The following is a 12460-nucleotide window of genomic DNA, read 5'->3' as shown; positions in this document are numbered from 1 at the left end:
AATGTTGCTAGGAAAAATGGGCCTTTCTCATACACTACCAGAGCCCATTTTTTTTATGTTACGGCCCAATATAGCCCATTGTATTATTACGGCCCAAATCAATTTCACCCCCAACATGTAGGACTTTGGTTAATACACAACGTAGAATTCCATTATCAATATATAATACTAGAAAATATATGTTTTTGTAAGTAACCTAATTTTTTTTGGACAAATTACTTAACTACACTCCTTTACTTACCTTAATATCCATTTATCCCTACTTATTTCAAAAATTTCAAAAAACCCTTATTTACTTATGTATCCCGCATGTATCCCGCTATGTGGAATGTATCAAATGCTATGTATCCCGTGCACAACACTATGTTTCCCGCTATGTGGAATGTATCAAACCTAATGTATCCCATGCACAACACTATGTATCCCGCTATGTGGAATGTATCAAACCTAATGTATCCCGTGCACAACACTATGTATCCCACAAACATCATTTTTAAGTGATTTTGATAAATAGAAAACTAGAAGGGATAGGATGTTATTTAGTAATTATATTATGTGGTTCCTATAATTTATACTTTTTTTTAGTTGATAGAAAAGAAATGCAAATGAGTGTGTAACATAAAGTTTCTAACGTGATTTTTTTTTAAAAAAAATAAATCAAAAAATTCATTACTATGTTAATTGACCTTACCAAGGATTTTTATGATACTTCTTAATTGGATACTTTTTTTATTTATGAATTTTAAAAACAAATTAAACCAAGAATATGAAATTGGAAAAATTAAAATAAAACATTAAAGTTGTAAAAATATCAGTTCTATGTTACCAGCAGTATATGTTAAATTAATAGTACAATATAACACTAGGATGCACCAAATTCAATCTTTATATTTCTTATTATAATCATTCATGTGGAAAATAATGCATGTATAGACAGTAAATTGTTGTTCTAATAATTAAATGATCATTTTTGAAATTGTTCTCAGCATAGAGGATCTAAATTAAAGGTGAACTTGTGGGGTTTTATTGGGTATGCTGTTATATAAAGGATATAAAGACGAATGATATATATATATATATATATATTTTTTTTTGTTTTAATTATTATTATTTTTTATTTTTATTTTTGTTAAAAAAAATACCAAGGATTCAGAAATTTGTTGATTATTATTTTCTTTATTAAATAGGACAATATAATGGCACCACAAAAAGTTCATATTTTTAAAATCCCGTGCAAGATCCTAGCTAAATTAATAAAGCATTGGGTTAATTAGGATCTTCATTTCATACAACAAAGATTTTGTTGTCTAAACCTTATCAGAATATTTTAGCAGCCTAAATGGTTATATTAAATTACCACTAAACACAAAAAATCTAAAGAGGGGTCTGTTGGATTTCCAATTCCAATTATATATATATATATATATAGTTCATCAGATCATTTAGGACCCTATAATATAAGTTAATATTCAATGAAATAATTCATATTAAATATTGTGCTGTCTTCCTAGCTATACATAGTATTTAGTGTAACTTAATCAGCACTTTTCCAACATCCTCAAGACAATATTCTTGTTGTATAAAAAAATATATTCTGAACATATTAATAAAAGTACAGTGGCATGAGAGTTAGGATAAAAAAAATTAAATTCATCAGTTAAATATATGATCTATAGTTGGTCGTTATCTAGGCATGTTGCAACATATGTCCTAATCTTTTCTTTATTTCTCTTCATCTATTTTATGTGCTGCTCTTGTACCAACATGAAATTTTCTACCAATCCCAATTTCAAATGAATCAATAAATACTTTCTCTATTCACTTTTACTTGTTCACTGTACTAAAAATAAATGTTCATTTTTACTTGTTCAGTCTAGAAAATCAAGAGATAATTAATTGCTCTTGTTATTTACTATTGTCATTTATTATATTTAGAGAAAATGGTCTGAAAAATACTCCAACTTTGGCCGAAACTATTGTTACGATACCAAACTTTATGAAGGACCTTTAACCCCCTGCACTATTTAATAGTGTATTTTAAAGGTATATATGTGTCCACGTGGACACCTTACTATTTATAATGATGCAATATTTATGATGTCCATGTGAACACATATATATCTTTAAAATACACTATTAAATAGTGCAGGGGGTAAAAGGTCCTTTTCAAAGTTCGGTAATGCTACAACAATTTCGGTCAAAGTTCGGATATATTTCAGACCTTTTTCCCTTATATTTACATAGTGATTTAATAAAATTATTCATTATTTATTACTCTTTAAGATATATGACATATCAATACTGAAAAAATAAAAATGGATGGTGAATACCAGGGGCGTAGCTACACTCTTGTCAAGGTGTCTAATTGGACATCCTTCATTAGAAAATTATACCGTATATACAAGTAAAATGATAATTAACAAAGTGATTAAATAACATATTTTGGACACTCTTCACACAACAATGTGATGTAGGTGAGTAATTTCAGGTGCCTTAAGAACCAACACATGCAAACTTAAAGTGTTCGTGTGCTCTATCCGACTAGCAGCATCTCTTTTTTCACTTTTTAACTTTGCAAAAACACGTGTCCAAAAAAATTAATTATTAATATTACGTAGTTTAATTTTAAAAACTTTAGTACCCTCATTTGTTAAAAAAAAACTTGGACATACTTCGTAAATTTTTTGACTCTGCTACTACTTGAATACTATCTAATGATTTATTATATAGTCATGTTCATGGGAATCATATTGTTCTAGTTAAACTAATACTCACTTTCTGATTTCTCTCTAAGTCCTATTGTTGATAATGCCTGTAAACTCGATTTATATATCCTTTATTAAATTAAAAGAAGTCTCTCTAATTATTTATTTAAGTTGATTACTTTTCAGAAAGCTTTTCAATAACACTTCAATGAAGTTATCATTACAGACAGATCATATCTACACTTTAAAACAAGCATCTACATATGTTATTATTGTTTTGAAATATAAAATAGATTAGTATTACTAGTTATAATTATATGCAGTACTTATGTAAAAGGAGTTCCTACCCTTTTAATTATTGTGTTTAAAGCTATACTATATATATTAATTAATAACTTTTATTTTTCACTATGCTGCAGGAGGCTCCTCTAGCTAATCCAAGTTGGCAGGAGCATATATAGAACTGTATTTAACTAAAAAAAATAATCCGGACCTTACAACAAATAAATGATTTAACTGTAATTATATAATTGCTACTACTATATTATATGTAATGTCGTTAAAGACTTTAATGATTCTAAATGTAATGATATTAACTTAATTACCGCTAAATATTTTATGTAGTGAGATTTGAGAAGAAAAATATACTGAGCTTCAAACTTCCACCGTTAAAATGAAAGTGTGGGCAGCTCGCCGCAGAGGCGGAGCTAGGTGGTGGTTCGTGGGTTCGGATGAACCCACTAGCTTTTTCGTAGACTCTATATTTATATTAGGAAATTAATTTATTTTTTATGTATATTAACTTGTGAACCCCAAACAAATTAATTTAGAACCCCTAAACTCCTAATTTTAACTCCGCCTCTAAGCTCGCGAACTGAGTTGTACCCCACTATAACTTGTATCTATTTGGCTTCAACTTAGTAAATAATCAGGAAATCGACTTTACTATAGTTCATTATTTTTCGGCATTATTTAATTAACTTTATTATAATGTAGGATACAATTCTTTAACCCAGATGAGCTTTTGCGTGGCGAATAATGAACCTAGCTAGAATATGTTAGTAATATAGTAACTTATAAAATCTCATCTATTTTTTTTTGTTAATACTATTTATAGGGAATATCAGAAGGGAAGCAGGAAGGAGATAAAAATGTTGAATAAAAACTTCTATCGTTATAATTAATTAGAGCTAGCATTAGCATGAACTCGATGGGTAATAACGTAACCAACAGGATTCAACAATTGATCATGCGGCTTGTGGGTTTACATCCTAGGGAACAAATCCATGAGGCTCAAAAGGCTTAACCAAGAGACAATTGAATTTGGACTGTCATAAATGGTATCAGAACTAGTATATATGTCCTTCATTGTGACACGATGGGGCAAATTTCAACGAAGATACTGATTCTCTAATATGGTCTACGTGATCTAATTAAATTTTGGAATTAGATTCTGAACTAAAATTATTCAGTTTTAAAAGGAAAAAAAAAAGTGTAATTTATAAGATGCTATAACTTATAAGCTTTTTGCATTTCAGACCCTATTAGAAGTTGCATTTTCCCCAGAAATATAAGGTTTAAACAACCACTTTGTCCAGTCCCAAGCAATTAAGTTTCTATTATTTGACTTGTACATATATATATTAATATTTTTTTTTAAAAAACATGGCTTTTAGTTTGAAGTGTGGAAAATTGAAAAGGCTTGAATGAATTATCTTTAAGCAGTTAGATTTCATACTTGATCATTGTTCTATTGAATTAAAGTCTCAAATGGGATGCTAATACCTAATTAGTGGGCTATAAAGAAAAATAGTCATCTCCTCATAGAAGCTCACTGATTGGTATGATGATTAGTTAGCTTTCCATGTTGTTTGAAATTTAGTTCTCATGACGATTGAATAAACAAAACATCACAAATTTTTTTAATGAAATTTTCTCATGACGATTGAATAAACGAAATATCACTATTTTTTTTATGAAAGGTGAAAGCGATTTATTTTTTATTTAACTATTTGGTATTATAAGTCCATTAACTCAGTTAATTCAAATTCAAATGAAATATGCTTATTAAGAAGAGTAAAATGTTCCATACTAAAAAATTTTACATTCTTGAATTTCAAAATTAAGATTTCTGATTAAGACTAAAATAAATTCTAATCATTTTACTACACATGGATAGTTAATTAAAGGTGAAGGATTTTTTTTCTTTCAATTTTACCATTCAGTCAAGTGAGAGAGACTTAAAACTTAAGCTATTCTTCTTACGTCCCAAAATCAGTGTCATCTTCGTAAAAATTACTTATAAAAAAATAGTGTCACAGTAGAAATTCAATATAAAAACTAGTATGTTTTCCCAACTATACCCTTATACTCCATCTTCTGAGTAATAATGGTCAATTTTCAAGATATTTCTTAATGAACATAAGTTTTATTAAGATGCGACTTATTTTCGAAAGGAGTATTAAGACTTGTTAACATCAATCAGACCAGCAACAACACTTGGCTAAATAGCAAGAATGTTTGTTCCTACATGAAAACAAGTTAAGATATACTCTAATGCCAATCAAATTGATGTGAAAAGAGAGGGTTGACATAATGATAAATAAAGCCAAAATAATGGACATTAATTAATTAATTAAAGAAGTTGATAAGTAATTAAGAAAGGGTAGCAGGTGGAAGAGTGGATCGAATCCAAACCGATCACTCTCATCCTTCACGTGGATAAGCCTAAACTTGGTCGGCTGTTTAGGACTTTAATTATTCCATTAATTAAAGTCTCTAGCTACTTGCTTTTTAATTAATCTCAACTTGAAAGCTTAATGACAAATTTGTATACGACAAATTCATTTCATTTCCCTCCTTTTTGTTGAAATGAAAAGTGAAAGAGTTGATTAGGATTTAGGGTAACGCATTTCTAATGTAATCAAATTCGATTGAATAAGGTATTACTGTTAAATCATGTAGTACAATATTATTATGCGTCTGTTGCTTCTACTTAGATAAAGCGACACATTTAGAATTTAAATCGGTGCGAAGTATATATATACACACACTTGATGTTATAAGTAATTACTAGATCTTTTTAATCCCAAAAATATCAATTATTTTGCACTATATCGTGAATTTTCAACAAACTGAGACACCATTGAAAATATGGAATTACTAACGAGAAGTTTGTTGATCGAGATGACATTTTCAACAAGCCAATTTCCTACTAATTTCATCAAAATAAACAACTTGTTTATTTTTTCTAAAATGTATAGTGTATAATTTTATTAATTAGTAAAATTTGAAAAACATAGAATGTATGTATATCTTATCCATTTTTTTTGTGTAGAAAAATTGTTTCTCATAGCTTTTCGACTTTAGAGAAACTTGATATATAATTGCTACTGAGTACTTTTCTCAAGAAGTAAAGAGCAACTTGATGCACTAAAATTCTTGCTATGTGTGAAACATAGGCTAAAATACAAATAATAATAACAAGTAGATGTAGATCAAGTGCGGTAAACATGGGATAAGAATCCACTAATGGAAAAGTGAGTTTTGAGTCAAAAGATTCCAAAAGCCACACAGAACCCTAATTAGGTGCTCTTCACATGAAGGCTAAAAGATATAGTGGTCCATGATCATGTTTCTGCCGCAACATTAGCTTGTCTAATTGGAAGGTTATGGGTTTTCATTTGTTTAATACTTAAGACAATTAATGAGTAGTTGATTAATTAATTAAGATAAGGACAATATTATTACTAATATCTTCATTGTCATCATCATCGTGGTTGTCTAATGTTTTCAACAATTTCATATGTTTTTTCCCAAGTTATCTAGTGGGAAGAAGAAGAAGAAGACCATGTTTACCTTGAAGACCCCACTTTTTCAAGATTCCAACACAAAGACAATATGGTTGGTACATCTTTGGAAACTGATTGTGTTATCATGCCAAAAGTAAATCTAGCAAGCCTCATATTCGATCATGACACTAACTTAAGCCACCTTAACCCCTCGTAAGCCTTGTCATAGGCAGGATGTGACATTACCCAAAAAAATAATTATAGTATATTCAAACAATTATCACTACTAAAGATGAAATAAGAAAAAAATATTAAATTTTTCTTGAACTTAATTCTAAATTGACAAATAATTAAAAATAACTATTTTAAGAATCACGATTCTTCTGGCTAGTTTTGTTGATTTTTCTGGGGTGGGTTGCTTTATTTTATTTTTGGTTCTAACTTCTATAGCAGGATAATTTTTTTACAAATAAAATAAAAACTTCTCCACTTCTCTCTTGAGTAAGCTTGGCCTGACCTTATTAAGTTTTTATATTATTTTCTTCTTTCTTTATTTGTTTTTGATTACTAATTGTGTTCTAATTAAATCACGATCTTCTGCAACATTTTCCCATTATGTTTTTGGTTGTTTGGGATAGTTAAAATTGTGTCATCTTGATGTGGACCTCAATATTTGCATTTAGTCAAGATTTATTACTCGGAAGAATGATGTTTAGTTCTTAGTTTAATAAACAATATTCAAACCATCTTCCTATTCAATTTCTAATTGGAATAATATGATTTAAATGACGCTTTTCATCCAGAATTAAGAGAGTGGGTTTTGAAACATATATATTTAATTTTATTTTATAATTAATTTTCACACACATAAATAGAGGTTAATTCGATCCCAAAACACTAATTTTACATGGAATTGGATATCCTTAGTATTTTCATGAATGAAAGAAATGACTCTTTTAATTCGAAGTATCCCCTATATATGAAAGTAATATGAGTCATAAGTCACAGCCCAAAAATCATGTGGGAACCACATTTGGCGAATGAAGGTCCAGTGCATATTCTTCGCTGTAAAATTATGTGATGTACCGAATTAAACGATAGCAAATATGAATATATAAATATCTTATTTTACTTATTTTTAATATAATTGCTTTTTCTTGCATATTCTTTGTTAAATTTTTTACTATGCCACTGTCAGGTTTCTATTCAAGAAAGCTAGAGTATATGTTACCTACCAAAAAATATGTATATCAACATTTAGTACTTGAAATTTATGAAATGGTGGGATGCATATTTTTAGAATTAAGACTGTGATTAGAATAAGGAAATTTCTACCATTACCAATTGGACTCTTATACAAAGCTAAAAAAATCATTTTTTTTTTATTATATAGAAAAAAGAATAGCAGAAATACCAATCATTTGGGAAACCATTGGCCAGGTATGTAGTTCTACTTAAACAAGGGAAAGAAAAGAAAAGAGTATACAATAAAAAAAATAGTAAGAGGATAGCATTAATTTCAGTTCCTGGAAAGGTGGTGGGAGAATCGTTGACAGCCCTTGAAAATGATGTTTTTGCTCTATTATTTGATTTGCATTTTCTATTTTTATTTTTCCTGTGGGTAATTTCAAATATTTAAACTTTACTCTCTTTTTTTTGTTTTATTTATTTTTCAAACCTTCTAAATAGTTTCTACTAATTTATTTGCACTTAACGTAAGTCTTGATTATAATAATTTAAATGTTAGTGAGTAAATATATTTTTAGATATGATCAATCTTAATTATGAAGCCAAGTGTATCTTTTATAAATTTTTATAACCCTTTATGGTTGAATAGATCTAAATAATTAAAAAAATTATGTAACAAAATTTTAACATCAATAAGATGTATATTCAAAAATTTCTACAAAAATAACTATTTACCACTACTCACTACTATAAACTAAAGAGAGGGGAAATTGACCATCAAAATCATCTGAAAATTTGATCGATGTTGGTCAATTTTTTCCCCACAATATTTTTAATAATACCACCTCACTATTGTTGAATTTTCAACAATAAAATTGAAAAAGTGTAAAATCAATCGAGTTCAACAATTAAAAAATATTGCAAAATTTATTTTGTAAAATTGATCGATTCTGGTAAATTTTATTTTAAAAATTCATAAAACTACTTCTTCTTTTTTTATTTATAAAAATGAGCTTGAAAAGTGAAGAGTATAAAATAAAAAAATAAATATAAATCTTGAAACAACAAGTACCACTGGTATAGCGTGAAGACGGGGATCAGTCCAATGATGTATTTTATAATTATGTAAGTTAAAAATTGGTTGAATTCAATTAGTATTCTCCAAAAAATTAAATTAAAATAATCGATTGATGTTGGTCAATTTTTTATACTGACCAACCCTAAATTGAAGAAGGATTTTCAATTGAATTATATGGATATTCCTCAATAATCGATCGTGGTTGATTTCCCCCTTTTTTAGTAGTGACTATCCTATAATTATTTTCACCATTAGTTGTTGATATTGTTTATCACTATCATCATCATAGTCTTTAACCACTAAAATCAATTGTCATCAACGTTAATCACTATTTATAATCATCACCATCAACGTAATCACTATTACAATCACCATTTATAATCATCGTGATCAACAACCATTATTACAATCATGCATTTATCACTATCAAGTATCAACTATCAACATAGTTTGACGTTACTATATATCACCAACTACCGACATTATTCACCACCATCATTAGTTATCACTATTATCCACCACAATTATTAATTGTCACTACCAACTACAACAATCAACAATCAACAATCATTGTTAATCACCACCATTAACTAGTTACAATCACGACCGTCGGATAACATAGTCTCCATTCATCACTCACAACTAGTATTGCTATCCATCACTATGATTCCATACCAGAATCTTTTTTTAATTCTTCAATTGTCAAATAATATTTTAAAAATATTTATTAACATAAGTAGTATTAGATTAATTTTGTATTTTATAGTTATTAACTTTTAAATATATATATAAAGACAAGTCTTATTAGATATGTTGATAAAAAAAATACTTATTGTGTTTCGATCTCAATATATAATATCTTAACATTTAAGTATATATTCAGATTCATATATTTAACTTTTAATATATATTTTAGTATTCAATTATATATTTGAATTTAAACATCTTAATTTTAATAAAAATAAATGAGACTTAAGAAATTAGAGAAGAAGGCTGGCCGGTTAACCTGGGGAAGACCCCACACTATTATTTAGATTCTTCATTATCCAAATGCCAACCATTATATTCTTATCAAATTAATTATTATAGTTATTTTATAGTACTTAATAAACAACAGTATTATTGTCATTTTTATTAATATAATCGTTATTACAATAGCAGCAGCAAGGACCATGCGTCTTCATGTATAAGAATTTGACATCATTTTATTAAGGAAAAAGGGTCAAATATGCCCCTAAACTATTTGGAAAGGTTTAAATATATCCCCCCATTTAAAGTTTGGCTCACTTGTATCCTCGCCGTTCAACTTTTCGTCTAGATATGCCCTTATGGGTGTTAAACGCCAAATGGAATTGCCACGTCATTTTTACATTACCACGTGACATTGAAAAAGGGTCAAGTATACCCCTAAACTATTCGAAAAGGTCTAGATATACCCCCTTTTAAATAAACTACCCGATCCGTTTTCAACAAAAAAATTTAAATTTTTATTTTTTTCGGTAAATCCCGAAAATGAGTAATTGACTAATAAAAAAATAGGGAAAATATTAAGAAAAAAAAATAAAAAATTAATGCCAAAAATTCGCAAATAAATATAGTAACCTTAAATTCAATAATTTCAACAATTTTTTAATTTTTTTTTTGATAAATCACGAAAATGAGTAATTGATTAATAAAAAAAATATGAAAATGGCTTTATGCTGAATTTTTAGGTTATATTTTTCATATTTCTTATTAATAAATTATCCATTTTTGGGATTTATCGAAAAAATTAAAAAAATTGTTGAAATTGTTGAATTTAAGGTTACTATATTTATTTGTGAATTTTTGGCATTAATTTTATATTTTTTTTCTTCATATTTTTCCTATTTTTTATTAGTCAATTACTCAATTTCGAGATTTACCGAAAAAAATAAAAAAATTTAAAAAAATTGTTGAAAACGGGTCGGGTAGTTTATTTAAAAGGGGGGTATATCTAGACCTTTTCTAATAGTTTAGGGGTATATTTGACTCTTTTCCAATGTCACGTGGTAATGTAAAAATGATGTGGCAATTCCATTTGGCGTTTAACACCCATAAGGGCATATCTAGACGAAAAGTTGGACGGCGAGGGCACGAGTGAGCCAAACTTTAAATGAGGGGTATATCTAGACCTTTTCGAATAGTTTAGGGGCATATTTGACCCTTTTATTAATAATATACTATAGTAAATTAAACTAACTTCTTTAAACTTTGAAAAGAAAATGAGAAACTAACCTTTTGAATGAGATGAGAATTTCCTTGAGTAAAACATTAATAAGCAAAATGAGATACACTGAGAATTTTCAAATAACTCATAAAGGGGAAAATGTCTTCTTCTTTTCTTTTTTTTTATAAAAAAAGGGAATATTTAGCACAAAAATGACTGAAAAAGTTAAATAAATTTTGACAAGTTTCTCTCCAACAGTGAAAATTTCAGTTTTTAATAAGCATAGTTCATTTGCCCGATTAAGCAGTTTGATCTGATAGGTGCACTAATTATTACACCGTTACGTTAACTATACGGGATATAATTATTGTGTTGTGTACTTGTACACCATCAATAACACAGGTCTTGTCTCAAGTCTCTAGTCGAGGTCGGGTGTTGGGTCTTGATAAATTACATTTTTTCATATCAATATGATGAAAAAATACGTTTGAAAATGTTAGTCAAAGTTCGTATAGTTTGACTCTAAAATAAGAAATCATGACAAATAAAAGTGGACGGAGGGAGTATTAAATAGTACTCTCTCTATCTCAATTTATGTGACATTTTTCGTTTTTCGAAAGTCAAACAGTTTAAGTTTGATCGAAAATTTGCTCATTTAGTCATTGATTTTTTTGGAATAATTTGTAAATTACATAAAAGTATTATAAGTCACAAAAATTAATAATTCAAAATATTTCAAAGTTATATAAAAAATTTATGATCAAAGATAGACTTGTTTGAATTTTGAAATCTGAAAAGTGTTACATAAATTGAGTCGGAAGAAGTAATTAGCGTTGGATTTACCCATGTTTTGTCCTATCTAAAACTACTTCATCAGTTTTTTTTATCTGTTACTTTAAATTTTTTAGAAAAATTATTTGAAAAATATTTATCATTTTAAGAAATTACAAAGAATGTTTTAGTTGTAACCTTTATCACTTCAAAAAAGATCCATACAGTCATAAATTACTTATTTTTAAAAAATAGATTAAAGGTAATAGTCCAATACTTACTTTTTATGCATGATTAATAAATATTGATAAGTTTTTAAATAAAGTGATACAATGCGTGCTGGGATTAAAAAGTATAAAAAAAATTATATATGAACAGAAAGTGGAAGTGCACGAGTTTGTTTGAGGAGGGATGGGTAATAATCACTGAAGAACCAAAAATCAGTCAGAATGAAGCCAATAAGGAGTAGTATTATAATGAAAATATTATAAATTACAGTTAAAAAATAAAATATATAAAATAATGAAAAAACAGTTAAGTTAGATGTGGATATCTCTCACGTTCTTTCTAAGAAGATTGACTTAGACAATTCCGAATTAATTGAAAAGTTCAAAATTCTACCCATAAAGAATATATTCCTTCAAAATAAAATTACTCTCATTTGTAGTTAATACTAGAAAGTAATGGCCCGTGTCAGCACGGGTCCAATATTATTATGTAATATTCCTTTTTTTTTATT

The sequence above is a fragment of the Solanum stenotomum genome, chromosome 1 (assembly GCF_019186545.1).
Source record: "Solanum stenotomum isolate F172 chromosome 1, ASM1918654v1, whole genome shotgun sequence".
Classification (NCBI taxonomy): Eukaryota; Viridiplantae; Streptophyta; class Magnoliopsida; order Solanales; family Solanaceae; genus Solanum; species Solanum stenotomum.
This window is presented reverse-complemented; position numbering follows the sequence as displayed.